Source organism: Copidosoma floridanum, unplaced genomic scaffold (genome assembly GCF_036245765.1).
Source record: "Copidosoma floridanum isolate Cflo_tuat_1 unplaced genomic scaffold, Cflo_Japanese_pri ptg000021l, whole genome shotgun sequence".
Taxonomy (NCBI): Eukaryota; Metazoa; Arthropoda; class Insecta; order Hymenoptera; family Encyrtidae; genus Copidosoma; species Copidosoma floridanum.
Window position 1 is genome coordinate 32327785 of NW_028321898.1, and position 23009 is coordinate 32350793.

General features: G+C 45.4%; 1 protein-coding gene across 1 annotated transcript in view; it reads left to right on the plus strand.

Annotated features, from left to right (window-relative positions):
- The window catches only part of Nlg3 (Neuroligin 3), a 116305-nt gene that overhangs the window by 61248 nt on the left and 32048 nt on the right, over nucleotides 1-23009 (plus strand). The window lies entirely within an intron of this gene.

Genomic DNA, 23009 nt, shown 5'->3' on the forward strand with positions numbered 1-23009 from the left:
TAATACAGGTCAAAGGGTGTAATTTAATTTCAATTGTTTTTACATATACGTATGGTTGTATACACTTGGATGCCGGCCAATCATTTTTAATCGGGGTGATTCAGTTTTCCCTTGATTGAAGTTTTTTCCCCCGTGGCCTAAACTGCAGAAAAAAAGAAAAAACTCGAGCACTAGAGAGAGAGAAAGGCGATGGAACGAGTAGTGTGCAGTAAAAGGGAAGCGAGAAAAAGAAACGTCGTGTGATTCCTCGTTGCCGAAGGCTGAAATGAGAGAAAATAAAGCAGCCCCCTCTGATGGGCAAAAATGGCTGCAGGGGGTGTTGGGGGGGGGGTTTGTACGAGACGAGCTAGAAAAAAATCCCGAGGTACCGAGGAGTGACGGGGAAGAGGGCGATATAAGTGAGGAGAGGCGATAAGACGAAAGAGGGGGAGGGAAGACGTCTCGGCGAAGCTACGACGAAAAATAAAAAAATTTTCCTTTCGGTTGGCGTCCTCGAGGCTCTCTCCTACTTATTGTTCACTATACGCAGTTAGACCTTCGTCCTTACTTTCTTTCTCCTTCTTTCAATGCCACCTTGCTTACTTTTTTCTTTTTTTTTTTTTTTTTTTTTTTTCTTTTTCTTGTCACACCTCATATTTTTTAGAGTTTTGAAAAAAATTTGTTTCACGACGTTTGTTTCAAAAGAATTTTGCCAGAAAAAAATGCCCTTACGAGAGAGCCCATAGCGAAATGCAATTTTGTCGAGAGCGAGAAATGCCCCACGACTGCAAAAGCCTTGAAATACCTTTTAAATTATTTGAAATCACTCAAAGACTTTGAAAAGCCTCTGAAAGATTTCATATACATTTAATATAAATATAAATTCTTTCAGAGGACTGCAAAAGCCTCGAAAAGATTATGGACTTTTTATCAAGACTTTCAAGCGCACAGCCCCTTAAATTTATACCACCACCGCAAGCATACATAGACACACATAAAGTGAAATATGGTATAAAAAAAAGCAAGGGCTGAAATAACACTGGCGTAACTAAAAAAAAAAAAAAAAAAAAAAAAAGGAGAGAGATTGACAGGGAGGAAACATCGACTCGCCGAGCCGACAAACCATAAAGTTCCTGTAAAACACAAATCTCCCCACCCCCCCTCGAAGCCAACAGAGCCACGCCGTTATTTTTGACACTGCAATTAATGCTAAAGAGAGAGAGACACTGGCCCTGTCGGTGACTCGAATAAAAATAAATTTTAAAAATCCCGCGGGTAAAAAAAAAAAAAAAAAAAAAAAAAGAGGCGGTACATCGATGGGCCGTAAAATACGGGGATGAAATATCGCGCCGGCCGGAAACTCGGGGCGCTGCGCTCGCGGATGTTTATCAGACGCGAAAATTAATTACGGAAAGGTAAGGCGCCGCGTCCGATGTACACCCTCTTCGCCCCAAATACGCGGCGCTGCGAGCTCGACTCCTCATCCCTTATCTGGGGGATATAATTTATACCTCAAGTTTTCCCCCCTCACGTCTGGCTCGGGTTGAATCTTCGCTGCCAGCGAGGACTTGGCCTTAAAAAATAATAGGCCGCGACTCTAGCACCATTTTTATCGCCGACTAATGGCCCCGGCCGGTACTTTCGTCGCTACCGATCGATTCATTCTTAATTGGGGCCAACGACGAGTGTGCTCCGCTTCTCTTTTTATTTTACAATTAAAATCACCGCAACGGGCCCTTATATGTTCATGTATATACACGATGGCACTGAGCGAAACAACAAAACGCCACGGAACGACATCGTTCCAAGCTCGCAGGAGCATCGTAAATATCTTACCATGGGAATAATGGAAAATACGTGAATACAAATACATTTCTGAAAATAACTCACTCGCTATGAATTTCCACCATTGGGGAAAATATTTCCATTTGTCGAGCCAATGTTTGAACAGTCAATAATAGAAGCGCTCGCGGATGCCGGTGGTATTTCGTACCGAGTGTTTATACTCGCGATTCTAATCTGCAGATAATTGATTATTAATTTAACTGTTTCGATTCACTCATAATTAATTGCATTTAATCAATCGTATACAGCATAGGTGCGTGTGTGTACAGAAACGCGCGAGCACTGCAGTTCAAAGCGTCTATATGTGTACCGTTTCGTTTCATTTTCCGTACGTGTGTGGGTATACGTATACTTGTAGCCCCGCGTTAATTGTAATTACAACATGCGTTTAGCCCCAGTTGATTACGAGTTATATTGATTCGAGCGATGCGTACTCGTTGCAAACAACCAAACGTATGCTCTTTCCGAAACTTGACAGTGATTTTTCAATTTTTCTCCTCCCCCCCGTGGTACGAAAAAATGATCAATCAACCGTCAACGGGGCGGAATTTGAAAAACTCAAGTATCGAATTTCTCTCGAGTAACAGCACGCGGGTGGAGAGAAAATAAAATTTTCGTGTTGCACACCGTACCTGTTTTCCCCTATTTTTATGGCCACGCGATCGATACATCGAATGCAAATGCTTGCGCTGAGCTCTCCTACACACCGCGCGGTCGAACTATTATTATTCCACTCCCGTCGTATCGTCTTTCATTACTATACCGGCCGGGACCATCAAGAAGGAGAGAGAGGAAAAAAAGGAGGTCCAGCTCGAGATGCGAATGGGTTCGTTAGCACAGGGGGTGGGAAATTTTTAACGACCGCTCGATCGGTCTTTAGCGCGTTCGGTTGCGCTGAAAAGCGGAAAAGTGTTTGGTCGAGCACGGGGATCCGGTTACCACGAGTCCTGGAAAAATGGTATACTCAAGGACAAAAGTTATAACCAACGACTGTATGAGTATTATATACACGGGCTTGGGGACACTTTGTAAATCAGGCGCTCTTAATTCCTCTCTCTACGGGGACTACGGATCGTGCATCAACGCGAGCATCAACATGGGCGAGGCCTGCCTGGCAAAGCTCCGAGCACGGCCTGCCCATCCGTGAAAGGTATGCAGCAACAGACTCGACTTAATCACGCCCTCGAAGGCTGGGGCATACGTCTTAATCCAAGGGCTGTCCTGACTGATGCAGAACAGCACCTACAGCTCTACTACACGCAGAAGGGTAACCTTTCGAGCAGTCCCGGGCTTCCTTGTTTGGGTATGTACAGGTACACTCACACTGACGCCAGGCATTATCAAAGCGGGCGTAGTTACAGGCCGGAGGGATGAAATTTAGCTGGTATAGCTGTTTCTCTCGAAGCGAGCGTGAGTCACGGCGTATTCCTTTGACGCGGAGGGATGCGAGACTGCCCGATGGATCGATCGGACCTTTCAACCGGATTGCCCCGTCCCTCTCGCGTTTTTCCCCCTGCTCCACCAAACGAGAATCACCGGCCAAACTTGCCGGGCACGAGATTTTAATCAGACACGCGTGCGTCTGACCAAAACGCGAGATTACTACTCGTTTTCGTCGTCGTTGCGTTTTGGACAGTGTGAATCCAATTTTGGAATTACCAGAGTGTAATAGAACGGGCAAAAGGAGAAAGAGGCGCGCACGATCACGAAAATGTTTACCGTAAAGTGTATACGGTGGAGATGTTTGAGGAAGGGGGGGGGGTACCACGAGGTGGAGGGAGCTCTGGGCGTCTTTGATGCGTGTACGCAAAAAGTATCGCGAAGTCCGAGCAAATCTTGGGGCGGCTCTTTGGTCGGAGAAACCGCAGGCACGAAGTCCATCGTACATAGGTACGGAAAGTTGCCTCCCCCCCTCCCCCCCGTTTCCTTTTGGAGTCATAGCTACCTGACCCCCGCGAAACTTTGCCAAACCACTAGCTAGCTCCCTCTCCTCCCGGCAACTTTCTTCGGGGGGCGCGGCTCGGTCCGAGAGCCACGGGAAATGTCGTTGATGCATGGCGGAGGGGCGTAGCGGACGGGCTTCGATATCACTGACCGATCGGTAGTCCTTTACCTCGTTCGCTCGAAAAATTTTTTTCATCCCCTCGTCATCTCTGGTATCAGGATTGTTTTCCTCGAACGTACGTTGTTTCGTGTACCACCACACGCTTAAGATAGCCCTTGCAGTTGAGCGACGACGAGCTCTGCTCTCAACGATCCTCCTCAATTATGTCCGTGGAGTGTGAGCCGACCCGAAAAAGGGAGTTCATTGGAGCGGTTACCTCGTTGGCAGCCCTATCTATTGTTGGCGGCTCTAATCCCAGCCCGCCGCTAATCTACATATATCCCCGATCACGCGGAAGGTAAAAGTATCCCCATTTATCTGGTTATCCGCTGCGGCAGCCTAATCCACAATTTGCGTACACCTCGATTGCGATGCATCCCCATTGACAGCCCACCGGCGCTATAGAGTTCGCGGGAACAAAACGAGAGCCTCCCGTGATCTGGAATCTCGGGACAGCACCGTTATAAGATCAATTCGAATTCACGGTTGCACCCAGCGAGAGGCCAAACGGAGTAAGACGCATGGCGCACTGGCTGACTGCATCCACCGCGAATGGGCAAAGAGAGGGGGGGGGGAAGATTTGCGGCCGACTATGGTCCAGAGCACACACCTGCCGGCTGAGCGCACGCTTACCTCTTCTACTTGCCTTTCGAGCGCACCCCCCTTCTCCACATCCTTTATGTAGCTCGAGGCAGAGAAAACTTTATTCCGGGTTGTTCCTCCGTCTAGAGTGGGGAAGAAAAAAGACGCGGGGAAAACACAACCAAGTGGAATTCGGGTGATGGGCTGCAAAAGAAATCTGGTTGTTACCGGAGAATTTTAATTAACTTTTCCACCGTGATCGCATCACCGAGGAATGTCTCTCTTTCTCTCGGGACTGTTGCTCGGGCGCCCCCGATGAATTTCCCCACGGAATTGCCATACCCCCCGCTCTCGGGCCCACGACCGCGATTGCCACTGTATACCCTATGGTAAAGTTATCAGAATTTGGACCGCAGGAAAAGAAACAATAATAAAATAAAAGTTACTTACCCCAACGTCTGACGAAATATGCGCTATGTAACACCAGAGGATGTTTGAAGAATTTTCGCGCGCTCCTACCCGTAATAATGTGCGTGCCCAATAAAGTTACGCAGTTTCCTCGACAGTCGGGAGATGAGGGGGTGTATGTAGGCTGCTTTTCAGGGAGGAAAATTCAAAAGTTCCGGCAACTATACTCTAACCTCGCGAGAGTTGGTTTTTCTCGAAAGTATATTACGTAAAAAGAGATCGCGATGAAAAGTCCATTATCGGGGGTATCGAAATTTTCAAAAGTTTTTCCAAGACTGGATGGACGAGGGGTGCAGGGTTTGAGCATATAGAGGAGGGAGTGAATTCCCGGGAAAACCAGAGACCGGATTGTCGAAACAAAACTGTTTGTTATAAAAAGGAGCAGTGGCTCGGGCAAAGTGAAATTTCGTTAACACGCGCGTCCGCACGAATTCTGAATTATTCATGCTGCAGCAGCGGGAGAAAAAGACGGTAGCCGCGCCCGCGAGGAAAAAAAAAAACAAAGGCGGTGGCGTGGCCGGCAAAACGGTAATGAAGACTCGATGGTTAAATGCATATGCAGAATGCAAATGAGCCACCGGCAGGCCAATCTTGCGCGACCACGGCGGTGCAAGCAGAGAGAGAAAGGAAGAAAGAAGAGCTGCGCGAGTCCATTTGCAAGGGCCGGTGGAACGACTCGAATGAGCCCCGGGCAAATTCCATCCCCCAACCCCCTTTGTTTATGCTCTGCTTTGTTTAGGCGCTCGGTGCACCGTCAGATTTAGCGCAGATTGTTCCCTCGTTTTGCACTGCCAAAGGTTAGTTGTAGGCTGCACCTCGGCAATTTTTCTTCAGCGTTGCGTGATTGTGTATTGTGACAACGTTGAATACCCAGATACGCGATCGAGCTGATACCCTTGGACATTTTTGGTAATTTTCAACGAGGCTGATTCATGGTGTATCATTAAAAAAGTAACTGATGAGCTTGTACAAAATTTTGTGGGCAATAATATAGTATACGTGTCTTTACGTGAAGAGTGACACGTGAGAGTACAATCGAGATGAGATTGGGAAGTGCGCGGATTGAGGAAAAGAGGATCATCGACGCAAAATATCGACGAGTGCCAATACCATACGCTTTCGTTCTGCGGGGATAGAGCTTTTTAGCAGTTTTTGCGCCCACGCCAAATGTCCCGTGCGGCTGTGTTAGTGCGCTCTTTTTTTCTCACAAGACCGATACGATCCTTGCTCGCAAAAAAAGCCAGAGACTATCTAATCGATGATTTTTTTCCTCCCCCTTAAAAATGGCATCGCGTACTATTTGAGCGTCATTTTAAAGGAAAAATAGTTGCTCCGTTATCACTGGGGGGTGGATTTTCCAATACTCATTCAATCGATGTTGATATTGCCCGAGTATATATAATGCTTGTTTCGTCAGAGGTACGTTTCACTTGCAACTTTGAGCTCGAAACAACGGATCGAGCGAGCTTTCCAACATTTTTTATTAAAGCTCGGCCGTTTGAAGTAGCGGAAAAGCTCCGAGCAAGAGATGCTGGCCCCCCGAGCAAAAAAGCCCCCATCTCCGCGTTCGTAATCTTTTCTCGATCCGAGCACCGCGTGTATATATTGTACCGCAGCAGCGTGCAGTGGCGCTGATACGCAGGTTTCCCCGAATCCCAGCGGGTCACCCGCAGCCCCGAGCTGCACGAGATCCGCGCCCGAGATTATCCGCTCCTCGGACTCCCGGTCACGTATACACATATTCCCGCGCGCCCTCGCACCATCCATTTATTATCTTTTAATTATCTTGTTTATCTTGGCTGGACGCCCCGCACCTCTACAACCATATGGGTACGACTACGTGTGTGTATGTGGAATACCTATACCCTTACATGGCGAATCATGGACTTTTCCACTGGGAGTCGTGCAGTGCTCTGCTTTTTTTCCAAACCTCGTGTGCAAGTCACAATATTACGAAAAGTTTAATACATCCTCGGGCGTCTACGAAATTTACGTAATCGTTGAGTCTGACTCGATCATCGAGATTTGGTCGCACGACGCTTCGAAAGATTTGCAAGTCGGTCCATGAGAGGAGCTAATAAACTACAAGTCGGGGTAATCAGAGGGGGGGGGGAGGGTAATGAATATGGAATACGGGAAACATAGCAAGTGGAAGGGGTGGACTTTGAGAAGTAACTTTGCAGGGTTGAACGAGTGCAATTATCGTGAAATGTACTTGGCTGTGTACAATGGAGGGAGGCGCGGTCTTTTTCCCTTGGGAGGAAACACCGGCAAGTGGAAGAAGAATAAGGTGCCTCGGAACAATCGTTGCTTTTATCGCCCAGCGAGGGGCAGAGAGGGAAAAGAAATATCGTGAATAACTGCTTAGCCGGTCGCCTGAAAGTGGCGGATGGAACAAAAAGCTGGTCGGAGAAGAGCTTCGCGTTGTCCAAGGCGGTGCTGTTGCTGGCGTTGGGAATCTCCTTCGACGGCCGAGACAAAAGTGGCGCTTTCCTGTCACCGTCGCCTCGAGTAACAAATACCGTCCGGCTGAAACATTCCGACCTTCCCTTTCATTGTCGCTGCTGGTGTCCGGAACCTGCCTCGATCTTGCCCCAAAACGATTTATTCTCACGGAGCTCTGTCTTTTGCTTAGAGTATACGCGGGGCTCGAGTGTTGCTCATCTATGTGTCTCTTCACAAGATGTACTGATGTGCGGTCGGGAACAAAAAAAACATCCACTGGGAGGCTTACTCCGAGCCCGTTTGGTCGGATGGTTAAAAAACACACGCTTATTTTCATTGAAACAATAAGTTCAGGTGTAGGTATGCCTCTTATTTTAAAAGATGAGCTGTTTTTAAATCTCGATAGGATAAATTAAAACTAAATACGTGTACTTGAAAAATCCTTTGAGAGAATTTTTAATAAATTAGTAAGAAAATAGAGAAAAAAAATTATGATTCTTGATCAATTGTTTATCCCCCCCAAAAAAGAGTAAAGCGCCAATATTCAAAAGGTACACACCAGCTATTGTATAAACACTTGACTGACATCAAAGTGTTGCTCTGAAAATCGAATCGGCAATCGGAGTAAATCGTAAATCGGCATCGAATGAGAATTGGAGATAAAAACAAAGACACGGAAGAAAGAGCACACCCCACTACCGCATCCCCGGCCAATAGTCGCGTCTCACGTATGCCTTGATTTTTTTGTTCACCCACGCGGCCATCAGTACCGTGGGCTTTTTGCCTCGTTTCGACTCGAAAGCCAGCAGCAGTTTCGCCCCGATCCCGGGAATCCTTCTCCTCGGGGGAGGAAAAGAGACCAACGGCGCATTAACGCGACGAGAGAGAGAGAGAAAATGGAAAAATAGACCCTCGTCTGTGGCCCGTCCACGTGATTTAAGACTAGGAGGGATACCGATCGGAGCCACCCTGTCTTTTCAAACCCCCCCCAACAAAAAAATATGCACACACGATCGTCAGCTTGGAGGTTATTATTGCTTAGCTTGACGAACGCAACGAAGGAGAGGAAAGAAAAAACACGTTCATCGTCCTACGGGTCCTCGTCTACGTGCAGGGGCGGGGGCTGGTCCTTTTTGCGGAGGCAAATGGAGCAGAGCTCCGAGGCTTCGGGCTCGTTCCAGTCCTCCTCGTGGCACGTGGGTCCCTCGTACGACGGGTTGGCCGGCTGGTTCCAGAACTCGTCGTCGCTAACCTCGTCACTGCTACCGCCCTCGTCGGACGAATACGACTCCTCGTAGTTTTTGAAACTCTGGAAGCCAACGTAAGCACGTCCATGCGAATACACACACGCGAGAGACAAATAATCCATCGACTCACGTAAAAGTACTCGCCGTCCTCGGATTCTATGACTTCTCTCATTCTCCCCCACTCCCAAATCATATTTTTCACAGTTAGACTCGCGTACAACTTTTTACTCACCCGCACAATATGCACTTTTGACAGCTGTACAGGTTATACATGTGTGCATTCCCATGTATTCATGGCAGTGACAATCGACGATCATCCGATCGAGCCCCGAGAGTTAGTTGGCAGAGAGGGAGGAAAAGCCAACTCCGCCCGGCAAAATTTTCCCAGTGGGGTAGCCACTTCAGAGGGAGAGTTACAAATCTCTTACACGTCCGGGTGACCGGGAGGAAGAAGTGAACCTAATGTAGGGACCGAGAGAGATGGAGCGGGCGCAACGCCCCCGCGGGCAGCACAGGAAGGGTATCCCCGAGCGGAAGATAACGTACGTGTGCCCTTAAAATTAATATTCTTGGACAAAATGCGGTCGCCGGGTGCTCTTACGAGCCCGAAAGAAGGGGCCAAGGGGGTGTAAGTATAAGTAAGTAACCCGTGGGAAGTTCAATAGTACGAAAAGCGGGGCCGCTTCCTCCAGATGAATAGTAATGCGCCTGCGGATTCTGTCCCTTTTTGGATTAGACGAGCGGTAGTGGCTGTACGTCTTAGGGAGACGTGCGTGGCCGCCTTACGTGTGTAGACTCATCCCCCCCTTAGCTTCCTCGTTTTCCCTCTTGGTCGTGGAAAGAGCTCGTGGAATATCGTCGTTCCGTGCTCCGGAGTGCCGGGACTTGGCAGAATTATCGCCCCGGGGTCTGCAGGATTGGGGCGCCGACCTATGCGGATTTTAGCTGAAACTCCATCGAACGCGACACTTGAAGAAAGCAAAAAAGAAAAAAAAAAAAAAAAGAATATAGTTACGGTCACTGGTGGTTATAATTGTTGTTACATGTACTGGAATCAGCAACGAATCCAACCGCTGAATGGTTCGCTGATGGAATGGAAAATGAAAGGTGGAAGGGAGGAGGACACGCGTCATTGTTTCAGTATAATGGTCCAATGATTAAATTGTGGATAGGTTGTCGCGTGTGCTAGAACGGCCATTGCGCAATGGCCATTGAAATCCGCTCGGTTGTTCCCCGATAATTCGTATACAATCGTATGAGTGTGTGTGTATATACTGCATAGCGTGACGTGATGATGATTATGATGATGGACGCGCTCTTTTTCGAACTGAACTATAGTTGCCGTTTGATATTTGCAGGGAACGTGGAACGTGATTCGTCACAAATAAATCATCCGAGAATTTTCAAACATGACTGAAAATTTTTTAAAATTGTTCCACGCTCTAAAAACTAAAAAAGTTATCTCCGTATATCACACTCTCGTTGCGCACACACGATATGTATCCTATTTTTTATTGACATTCTCTCGCGGTAACGGGGAGGACGAAAAAATAAATTCAATCGCACGAAAAATTCTCCCCTCTATACAACACAAGTGTGCAGCAGTGGAAGGATATTCAATGAGGGAGGTAGTTGAACGTATTTCTTCTATCTCTGATTATGGGACACTGCGATAAGACGACAAATTTAGCATTTCCCCCGAAAACTGAACGAGAAAGTCTAGGGTAAAAAACTACCTTACCTTACTTGCAGATTACAATTTTTCAAAGTAAACCAGATGTTTCTCAACAGACAAACGAAAAAAACAACATTTTGTTCCGGTATGATATATGTACAGTAACCGTGAGCTCATCTGCTCAAAGGATTACGTTGAAACATTAGAATATTGTTTTTTTTCTTCATTCATTGGGCCCGAGAGAGAGGCTTTTATTTTTGTAGCAAAGCGAACTCTTTTTTTTTTTTCTTCTTCAAAATACTATGCGTTCCCCAAATGCTGCTATACGCTAGAGCCACTCAACTAATTCGCGTCGCTGATTTATCTCCGTACAGCGCAAAAAACAAATAACAAAAAGAATTTTAATTTAAGACTCCCTGCGCGAGAAGGGGCACCTTTAGACGAGGACAAGTGCAACGAAGGACACAGGGCTCAAGGCGTATTCCCACCCCCCCCCCCTAAATATGTAGTCTCGTGCTCGTCGTCGCAGCCGAACGCGTGCAATGCCCATGTTGGCACCCACTGGTGTGCACATAAGACACGAACGAGGTGCAAAAGACTTACCACTTGGCACGTACTTCGCGTAACCTTGCTTAATCGAACATAAATGCAGTGGGATACGTTAGCGCACTGTAATCTCGAGGATGCATGTGGCCGGGCTGCTGGTGGAAGGTCTTGCGAAACGACTCGCACACGCGAGCAGCTCTAACGGCGGAGATATGCAAATGCGTGCACTGCAAAATGTTAATATCTTTAACGGGGCTGGAGGGGGGGAGTTACACACGTGCCAAAGCGGAAGTTCTCCTTTTATCTCGTGCACGCACGCACTCGCGGACGATTGTACGATGACGACGACGAGGTGATGGACCGGGTTTTCCCCTGGTCAAGTTTAAGACTCCACAATTGGACCCCCAGCGATGCTGAGAACGATTTTTTAAGAGATCGTTTGAATGGCATTTTGGACTACACAAGCACCTCTATGATCGCACGTTGCAACTTTTCTGCCTCGATCACGACAAATTTTGGCTCCAGTGATTCCTCAAATTACCAACTTTGTACACCTCTTCTAATGACATTGTGTAAAGGAGTAGCTATTGAAGCTAGGAGTTAATAGAAATGAATTAAATTCTCTCTTGCTGATATAACATGCTGAATACCCTTAATAAACATGTAATATGTATTGTATGTATCTCGGCCCAGCTGTCCATTTACGGCTTCCGTCGTTCATTCAAATTTTCCCGTAAAAGCAAGTTAACTCTCGAAAACCAAATTGAATGCCCGCGGTGGGGTTAATCAATGTAATTGACATAGAGAAATCTCCCGGGGAATTTTGCGTTTCATTGAAAAATAGTTGATTAAGCGATTCCCAAAGGCAGTGCAGGTGCATTTCCCGCGAGTGCCCTCGGGAGATTTTTAAAACAAACAGTGCACTCGCGTACCTGTAAAAAAAGTGCACGGTTGAACAGGTAGATGTATTATTTATACCTATGGTTGCTGTCTGTGCATTGGGTGCCTCTGACCCGATGGTCCTCGGGGCTCGTGACTCTTCCGGGGCGCGAGTGGCCTCCAACAGCGGCTATCGCGTTCCGATGTATACCAGGAGCTGGCCACCGATGCGTCGCTTGACCTCGAATTACTCCCGCGAATGGAACGCCCCGCCGGAAAATCTCGGGAAATCCGATCGGCCGCGAGCCGAAACAATCGCAAATCCGCCAAATTGATATTCGACCGACAGCCGAATCGACCCCCACCTCCTCGGCCATGTCCCTGTGATTTTCAGTTTCGGTGGTATCGCGAGCGCATACATTTATTTTCGCGCGGGACTATCGATTCCGAGGGGATCTCGTTATTTTCACCGACTCCCGTGCTCCAAGTGCTCCTCGAATGAGAAAAAATAACCGCAAACCCGATGACCATATACATGAGGATTTTTTTTTTCAATTCAAAGTAACCTGGTGCACCAGCATTTTCTTTTTTTTTTTTTTAAGGTTGTACTCAACCCGATCGAACTGGCAATCTTTTTTTTTTCCCCCACATAATTGAAACGATATCATCAGCAATGGGAGTCGAATGAAAACTTGTAAAACCATGTTGGCTCTTATATGTGCGCAAGATGATGTACACGAAGGGAGTCGAGTGGCGCAGGGCAGCGGTGACTCGCGTCCGTGCGAGGCGAGGGGATTTTTCCACCTCTTGCCTCCATGAATTTCTACGTCCCGTCCCTCGCAGGCGGCGCGATCTTCCCTAGCACACACCTGATGCAGTACTCAGCTTCTCTCTTCGTTCCATCACGTCGGCCCGACGTGGCATTTCCAGCACTGTCTCGTTCTCCCCCTTTTTCTTTTGCCACTCGCTAGGACGCCTCTGCCCCCCCCCTCCAGCAACGCTGGCTCTTATTCACTACGGTTCTTTTGTTTTCTCCCAAGCCTGACCTACTCTCGGGGCATTACTTTATTTTTTCCATCCCCTCCGCCATCCTTGCCCAACGAATCTTCGCTATTCTTCCAGTAAATACCACGTTCTTAGACACTCGGGTGCTGCCACACCCGCTCCTTTTTACCCTTTATGTTTTATTTAATTCTTTCATTTCATTATCCTCTTCTCGTAACAGCAGCTTGCTCGTCGTTTCAACGTAATGAAAACCTTTGTGTCCTTGCACCTTCCTCTTGACCGTACATCAAAAATATATCTCGAAAATTCGAGCACTTCTGGTGGAATCGGTGGCCCTTGTTGGCCAATGGGATCTGAGAGAGATCCCTTGTAGTTGAGCCGGCGACGTATATATGTATATATGTATCAGGTATCTGTCGGTCCTGTGCCTTCGACGGACGAGCTGATGCGAGGTCGGTGCCCAAAGGGGCGAGAAATTAGTAATCGGATAATGCGCTCTTGCGCCGGTCCCCGTCGGTTTACTACACGGGACCGGTAATTGATCGAGGGGGCTCCTGTAGCTATTACCCAGCCGCTCGTTTAATCCGATACCAAGTATGCGGAGTTGCGTCGACCGGGAGTCCGTACACACACTCGAACGAGAGTGCCTTACAGCTCTCTACCACGGAGTTCCGTGATTATGAAAATGTTAATACCTATACCAAAGGGTGTGCTGGTAGAAGGTCAAACAACTAATGGCAATTGAGCTATTTTTATGATCATCACTTCATTTTTTGCAACTCCGTTGAGTCGTGAAAAGGGTCATATGGAAGGGATCGATTGTTTGCCCGTCACAATTTAAATGGCAGAATAATACATTCTTCATATTTTTTCTTTTTTTTTTTTTTTTTTTCAAACTCTCAAGCTTCCAAAATAGCAGATGGTGCACTCGTTCAGAGCCATACAGCAAATACAAGTGTAGACTAAAAAAAATGTTTAAAAAAAGGGGAATGCTTGTATCTTGGTGGTCACTTATATCTTGAAATAAAAAAACTTGAGTTTAAAATTTCAGTTTCTTTACTTGTACAAGATTGACAGCACTGCACTGATATTTGTTTATTCGGATGACTTATTTGAAAGCACTTAAATTGCCTGCGCTATAATATGCCTTTGTGACGTAACATAGACGTATACTCTTTGCGGTGGTGGTGGTTCGATCGTATAGTCAAAATTAATTTCGCAGGATACAATATTGTTGGTGGGTGCGTGAATACTTATCAATAATATACCTACTCGTTGTAGGTACAATATAATGCAATAGAGGCAAGTACAACAACAAGGTTGCGGAGGGTATCGATGACGCGCGTACAATAATGCACGCGCGAGTTGCCGAATAAGACGTACGGCCTCGCGGGAATTTCTCTCATCAGAGTCACGGAACAACCACACTACACGTTGTACTCCTTTCATGCATGCCAATCACGTACGTATCTCTCGTGCGCTAACTTTCGTTGCACTCGAGTTTGGAAAGTTACGTCTAACAAGCGCTTACTCGTACATGAAAAAAAAGAGAAAAAAAAAAAAAGAAAAAGAAAATAAGACGAATGCAAGGGAACGGGGTAAAATGAGCTTAACTCTCTCTCCCTTCTATTGAAAAAGTGCCCAGCGGCTATCTTGATTTAGCCCCCGTTCGCTGGTGCCTCGTGTAGAATACATCTCAAGTCAAAGTTCCAGAGGTAATGGCTAAACCTGACCGTGCCACGTCAATTCTTACCCGCGAGACTGAAGTAATACATACTTTTCTCGAGGAAGCAGAGGTACCGATGGAAAATACCCCCCACCACGAGCATCGCTCCAATGACGCTTTGTCTTGAACGACGCGATGCGTCTGAGCGCGTTAACTGAACTTCTTCGCTTCCACACCAACGTCGGGGAGCACCGAGGGGGTGCGGCGAATTCTTGCCCAGAGCTGCTCGGCCGAGCTCGATGCGCACGGAGGAGGCAGCTGTAAAAAGCTATCGTGCGACAAAAAAAAAAAAAAAAAGAAAAAAAAAATACGGTCCAGTCGCGCGTGGGTACGCAAATACACACCCCCGGGGGTGGTTCTTCGGGAAAACAATAACCTTCGAATAAAGCGTCGCACGTACGCGTTGGCGCATCGAAGATTCCCCCCTCGTATTTTGGGTAAACTTTTTCTCGTCGCGCTCGCGGCTTACAACTATATACATACACAGGGGGGGGGGAAACGCGCGAAAGGATGAAATTCAAATATGCGACGTGGGTACACACACGTGTCGGCGCGCCGAGGAAAAGCTACTTTTGCGATCGAGCGCGCACTCGCTGGCTGGTAAGATATATACGTACGCGCCATGCACTAACAAGGTCCCGCGGCGGCTTACGGCCCTTCCTATATAGACGCGTGTGCGTACAGTACGAGACGGTACAGCATTTCGCAATCGATCGAGTTTGCGATGCGAGAGAGACTCGCGTGCACGATCCGTCCTCCAGTTGTACAAGCACAGTTGGAGAGTGGGCGGGCATGGGTGGGTGGCAGAGTACTTACAAAAGGGAGAGACAGGATTATATATATATATATACGTATGGGTACACGGGCCTACTGCCGTGGGACTATTGTGTATCTTGTTCGTGTCGATGTTGCGTCCTCGCGCGCTCGTTACACGGATCCATACGTATATGGCTGCAGGCAGTTTTTGTTGCGTTGTGTTCGGGATGATGGGTAAATTGGAGGTATACGCTACTACGTATGTATACGGCACGTGTGAACCGAAGGCGGATCTTTTGTTGGTTCGGAAAAACATGTGCACTCGAGCCGCAGAGTTGGCCTCGGCTCCTCCAATATTTAATAAGAAATCCGACATTTCCCCCGGGGGAGGGTCTGGTCCGATTCTCTTTCCACGCGCTCGGCTCCTCCAATTTTCAAGAGAAGCGGACAGGAGACCTTCCTCGTACGTGTAGCATCCGATCGAAAAATCACACGCGCTTATCGGCCCTTTTTTTCTCCTTTCCTCCGTGGAAATACGATCCTGTGTGTCCCACCCCCTTGTGGGCAACTTGTCGCCTCGGGAGTTACTTTTCACGGGTGATGGCTTTTTTTCCTTCCGAATAAATTTCCATTGGACACACCAGCTGTATGGTTGAGAAAACCTTCATCCTAGGAATGTCCTAGCGCCAAAATAGAGCTCGTTTCTCATTCGGATTCGGGTGAATCCGCGGAAATATCGTGTTACACGAAAACACAGGGTGAGGGGGTGCAAAAAGTGCAGCTGCGCGAGTGCGTGCTCCATTTATCCCGTGCTAATTCGTGCGTGCGCCTCTGTCACGTGTGTCTGTGTGTGTGTGCTTTTGCGCGCCCAATTGTAGCACAGCCAAATCGGGGCCAGCGAGGAACCACGTATATACATACGGGCATAAAAAAAGAGACGCGAGCGAATAGACGATCCTCAAAAGCAGCGCCAAATCCGTGCATCGCTATTGTTGTTGTTGGTTTTGTTGTCGTCATTACTGTACTGTTATAATTATTCTACGAGGGGAGACAAAACCTCCGCCCCATAAATTTGCTCGAGCAACAATCTATACGTGCAGGGTGCGGCCCAGCTGTACCAAAAAACCCATCTTTGGTAAAAAAAAGACACGGATTTGGTCGTAATCTTACGGGCGTGGGCGTGGGGGCAATAATTCAATGTTGCGAAATTCAGCCCGCGTGCACCAGCAGTTATGATAAATATTGTGCCCTGGGCCAAAAACACCCCGTACGTGTATACGTATAGGTACACAAGTGACGTCCGTACGTGGGAGAGCTGACCGAGATTAGGGGAAACGAGGAAAGCGCTCGAGTGGATTTCTAATGTCTTTTTAAACGCGCACGTGAAAGCGGTCCTTTGCCAAACTCGGCTTTTTCTCTCCCCAAAGGACGAACTTGCATGAATGTATTTTTATTTTTTCAGTCCGCATGCGTGAGTTACTCCGTATGGCGCATTGAATTTTATTTTATACGAGTGAGCTCATTAAATTCCCTCGTTTGATTAATAGCTCAAATAGGTTTTTTTTTTTTGTTTTTTTTTTTAATCGTAAAAATGAGTGCCTTTTGAAACGTCGCAAATAGGACTCTCTTTCTGCGAAAAAAAAAAAAAAAAAAAAAAAAAAAAATACGTGGTGATATATCAAACAGAAATTGCGATTGAAAAGGAAAAATCAATGGCAGCTATCGAGTGTGTGTAAGGAAGTAAACACAGTTTAGTGGCTCTACATACCTGATGTACCTACACACGTGCGCGAAAAATCTGTGGAAATGCTCGAGTGGAAAGACCAATGTTTCTTTGTCTCGGATCCCTCTTCTTCTTCTTCTCCAATCATCTCCCTTCCGATGCTTCTCAGTCAAGTGGCACAGCTTGTTTGTCGCCTTAATTGGGAAATCTCGCGCTCCTCTTTTTTCCTTCCCCGTCGACACAGCCACTTTGCCATGAAATTGACGAGTACTCCTCGTATCCTGCGCCTGACTACGTGATTGATTGCGAATTGTTAAAAAATGACTTCTTTCCAAATACCAATCCCTTTTTTTTCTCCTCCTCTCGCTACTTCGCAGTTTTTACGTATCCTCTTATATGAACCAATCAACTGTCAATCCAAGATTACCATGACGATGACGAGAATGAATTTTACTCCTCTTTCATCAAATTTTACATGACATACATGTATATATGTACCTACTGCACGTGTGGTGTACCATTAGCTTGAGGAAAGTGTAATTACGCGCGTATTGTAAATCATGAATTTGCATCCAAATACACGCCACGGGGTGATGTGTTCTATTAAATTCGATTACCTACGGCAGATGCAATTACTCGAAGGTTTGCATGAATTATGTAAATCAAGTTCAAGTTGAGCGAAGATTCGCGTTCGAACGGACCAGCCGCTCGTGGTAACAGTAGAAGCAGCATCATTATCATTATGGATCTTCCGAGCAGTACGTACATCGCATTATATAGTAAGAAATGCACAAACAAAAGAGACAATACCAGCGGCTCGTTCGTTCAACTTACCCCTTGCCACAAGCTTTGTTGCTACGTGTACTCTCACCGAGCGCCCCCCCCCCTCCCTGCAAGGACTATATTATTATTAGCTCGAAAAAGAACTAGGCGAGCAATCTTTTGAGAAAAAAAAAAATCCAACCGCAAGAAAAAGCGCCATCTTTTTTCTCTCCCTGCTCCTTGTGTACAAGTAACAAAAAAATAGCGCAAAGTCCAAGCTTATGTACATCCGAGCGAGGCTGGTGCTATTGGCAAAGGCGGGCTGACCTTGTTCCTATACTTGCCGCCTTTGTAGGGACAGAAAAAAAGCCCCTGTGCCGCGAGCTACGGAGGGGGATGTAAAAAAAGCCGGTCAAAGTAAACGAGGCCACTTCTCAGCCGTATACCCACTCCGTCGCCCAATGCCATCGTCTCGCAAACGAGCATCAGCATCGTGCCCAAGCCGAGCCAAAAAAATTTTTTTTTTCTCGCGTCAGCTTATATTGTATGTATGCTTGCTTGGTTACTGCGCGCGTAAGAATACTCGGATCGACGCAGCTACAGCTTTTGTCGTTGCATATGGGGTACGCGATGCCTAAATGGGAGGTATTGCTTCGTAAGGGTTTCAGCGGAAAAATGGAGAAGCGACGAGAATTAAAATGACAATGGCGATACTTTTCGTACGATTCGCAGAAAGTAGGTACACTGGTATGATCTAAGTACTGTATTCGTAAAAAAGTGACGATGACGTGCGTTTCTCGGCCACGTGGGGGAGTAAGTTGCAAGGTGCGTGTGCACGCCAGTGTAGACGGTCTTGGGCGAGAGGCCCGTCGGCACAAATCACATACCTACCCACGTTGCATGTGACAGTCCGGTCTCCTCCACCCATCCTCTCCCCAGCACCGAGAGTGTCCGCTGTAACCCAAAAGGGGGGTGCTGCAGGCCAGGGGCGAGGGGTCGTGCTTCGGATGGCCCCGGCCAATAACTCGCTCATTATCAGCGAATCGAGCGACGAGCTAAACTATATATATATATATATATATATATATATATACGTGGTGCTAGCGCACCACCAGCTGATGCGTGATGATACTTACTCCCAACATATAGCCACCCTCCCTCCCTCCCTTCCGCAGCTGTGACCTGGCTGTAGTGACTTTTCCGAGCAATTTGAAACAGCTTATTCGATCAAGCGAGTGACGCACCACTTTTACTTTTAGTTGAGGCTTTTTTTTTCTCTCTAAATTCGAGTTTTATTATATTATCCTGATGTTATCACATTATCATCGTCATCATAATATGTGCGTCCAGTGCGTCCTTACAAAACACAATAAGCGTTTATGTGTAGTGAACCACGCAGAACCAAAATCCTTGATTCCTTTCGCCACCGGTAACTTTCAATCGCGAAAACTATTGCGACCGAATGGATTATCAATTGATGGCGAACAAATTTTATACTACGTAGGGATTATTCTGAAATCGATAATATTTTGGCCTTGGGACAACATAGGTATGTATACGTTCACGAATAAACAAATGTATGATTTTTAAGAAATACGCACCAAGCCATAGTACATCCATTGTCTTGTATGCACGTTCACGTGCAAATTCCATTAACAGTCTAGAGATAATAATTCTACACTGATGATGTTTCATGGCACGATGTGGAACACTGTGCAATATGGCATGCGTACATGTAATATGCGGTATTTATATGTAAAATTTATCCACAAAAGAGACGATGGTCCAACAGGAATCTGAATGCCAATCTAATGCAGAGTGCCTATTTATAATACGAAACGCACTTCGCGTAATGTATAAATGTGATGACCATCGTTCCCACACACCGCCATTCCATGTACACGCTTATGCTCCATCAATTTCGCGTGATGATCGGATCAAATTCTCGTTACCCTCTGATCGAGGAAATAAGGGATGAGAGGATGAGGCATGAACCGATCGAACTAGCTACACAGCCTCTGAATGGACCCACCCTCGAACAAATGTGTAACCGCGTTTTTCTTCCTCTCTCTGAGTTATCGCAAATAGCTCGATATCTACGACGATGTACACACGCATCAATAATCACATGATTCCGATCGCCGAGTTTCCATGATCCACTGCATGCACTTCTAGCTGTAACCACTGTTACTTATTTACCATGTACAAATAAATTTTCCCAAAGCCCCCAATACACGCATTCCACGTAGATCAACAGATCCCATACTTATATGGTAATGAGGAGGGGGGAGATAGTAAATTCAATTTGGTCAAGTCGTTTGGTTAATCCCAGTTAAACATCGAACAATCAACGGTGGAGCGGCCTCCAAAGACAATACTCGCAATCCGCGGCGTCAGCCGACCTTTCGCATACGCCACACCTCCCCCGCGTCGAACTGATGATCCTGGAGCTGCCCGAGGCTAGTACACGCAGATACAGGACAAGTGATAATAAGATCATTACGGAGTTTGAACTCCTGCGGCGAGCAGCTATCTCGGCTACCCCTAACTTCTAAGGACAGTTCAGGGATATAGGGAGGGAGAGGTGGAACACTGTTACAGGAAGCGAGGGAGAGCTAAAGGAAACCTCTAGCCACAATCTGCTTTTCGCGCCCAAGCTGCTGTTGCGGGCCCGATAGTTGGGTCACGGAGGTGAGATTGACGACGACCGGGCGGGAGTCGCGCGGCTCGGGATGCAGGTATATAAACGTAAATGCATTTTCGTCTGTCTATAAATATCTCTTCGGCCTTGACACGGCGTTGACGACTAGTTTAACAATGCCGGGATACCCAGAACATGAAATTTCGATGGCGATCCGAATAAGAGATACGGAGGCTGTTCACATTAGAGCAACAGTTTACACAATCCTACTTGAAACAAATAATAATTTGTGGTGCAGTCAAGTCTATATGAACAGTATCAGAGTCTCAATAAACCGATACCATAACATAAAAAAACATGACTCAATCTTAGCAGGTCTTGTCTCGAGTCGGTCGCGACTAAAAGTAATTACAGATCCACGCCGGACCGTTTAAACAGTGTCCAAAAATTGGAAATTATATTTTTCAAATTATATAATTCAAAATAAAAGCCTACTTCGCAACATCTTCAATATTTAGAGATATGGGCGTTTTAAGATTTAGCTGTTTTTTAAATTAAAAACTTTGACTATAGAACAAAGTTATAAGTTTGTAGTCCTTCAAGAAAATGTAGGAGGACATCCAGGAGGATATTTTAGTTGTTGATGTGATTTATTAACGATAACAAAGGCCTTGTATAAATAATTTAAAAACTAAATTTTTTCGAAATTCAAGTGATACCAAATTATAGCCTATTTCGCAATATCTCTGTTATTTAGGGAGATATAAGCGTTTTAAGTTTTTGCTGTTTTTAAAAATAAAAATTTTGACTTTAGAACAAAGTCCTGGGTTCCTAGTCCTTCGAGGGGATTTAAGAGGACATGCATTAGGTTATTTTAGTTGTTTATATGATTTATTAATCGATAACGAAGGCTTTGAATAAAAAATTTCAAAACAGAATTTTTTCGAAATTCAAGTGATTCCCAATTATAGCCTATTTCGCGATATCTTCATTATTTAGGGAGATACGGGCGTTTTCCGGTTTGGCTGTTTTTTAAAATTAAATATTTGACTGTAGTTCAAAGTCCTGAGTTCGTAGTCCTTCAAGTGGACGTAGGAAAACATTCGGGAGGGTATTTTAGTTGTTTATGTGGATTATTCGTCGATAACAAAGGTCTTGTATGAAAAATTTCAAAACTAAATTTTTTCGAAATTCGAGTGATTCCGAATTATAGCCTATTTCGCGATATCTTCATTATTTAGGGAGATATGAGCGTTTTAAGTTTTTGCTGTTTTTAAAAATAAAAATTTTGACTTTAGAACAAAGTCCTGGGTTCCCAGTCCTTCAAGTGGATGTAGGAGGACATCCAGGAGGATATTTTAGTTGTTTATGTGATTTATTAATCGATAGCGAAGGCCTTGCATGAAAAATTTTAAAACTAAATTTTTTCGAAATTCGAGTGATTCCGAATTATAGCCTATTTCGCGATATCTCTATTATTTAGGGAGATATAAGCGTTTTAAGTTTTTGCTGTTTTTAAAAATAAAAATTTTGACTTTAGAACAAAGTCCTGGGTTCCTAGTCCTTCGAGGGGATTTAAGAGGACATGCATTAGGTTATTTTAGTTGTTTATATGATTTATTAATCGATAACGAAGGCTTTGAATAAAAAATTTCAAAACAGAATTTTTTCGAAATTCAAGTGATTCCCAATTATAGCCTATTTCGCGATATCTTCATTATTTAGGGAGATACGGGCGTTTTCCGGTTTGGCTGTTTTTTAAAATTAAATATTTGACTGTAGTTCAAAGTCCTGAGTTCGTAGTCCTTCAAGTGGACGTAGGAAAACATTCGGGAGGGTATTTTAGTTGTTTATGTGGATTATTCGTCGATAACAAAGGTCTTGTATGAAAAATTTCAAAACTAAATTTTTTCGAAATTCGAGTGATTCCGAATTATAGCCTATTTCGCGATATCTTCATTATTTAGGGAGATATGAGCGTTTTAAGTTTTTGCTGTTTTTAAAAATAAAAATTTTGACTTTAGAACAAAGTCCTGGGTTCCCAGTCCTTCGAGTGGATGTAGGAGGACATCCAGGAGGATATTTTAGTTGTTTATGTGATTTATTAATCGATAGCGAAGGCCTTGCATGAAAAATTTTAAAACTAAATTTTTTCGAAATTCGAGTGATTCCGAATTATAGCCTATTTCGCGATATCTCTATTATTTAGGGAGATATGAGCGTTTTAAGTTTTTGCTTTTTTTAAAAATAAAATATTTGACTTTAGAACAAAGTCCTGGGTTCCTAGTCCTTCGAGTGGATGTAGGAGGACATCCAGGAGGATATTTTAGTTGTTTATGTGATTTATTAATCGATAGCGAAGGCTTTGCATGAAAAATTTCAAAACTAAATTTTTTCGAAATTCGAGTGATTCCGAATTATAGCCTATTTCGCAATATCTTCATTATTTAGGGAGATACGGGCGTTTTAAGTTTTGGCTGTTTTTTAAAATTGAATATTTGACTGTAGAACAAAGTCCTGGGGACGTAGTCCTTTGAGGGAATGTAGGAGGACATGCAGAAGGGTATTTTAGTTGTTTATGTGGATTATTCGTCGATAGCGAAGGCCTTGTATAAAAAATTTGAAA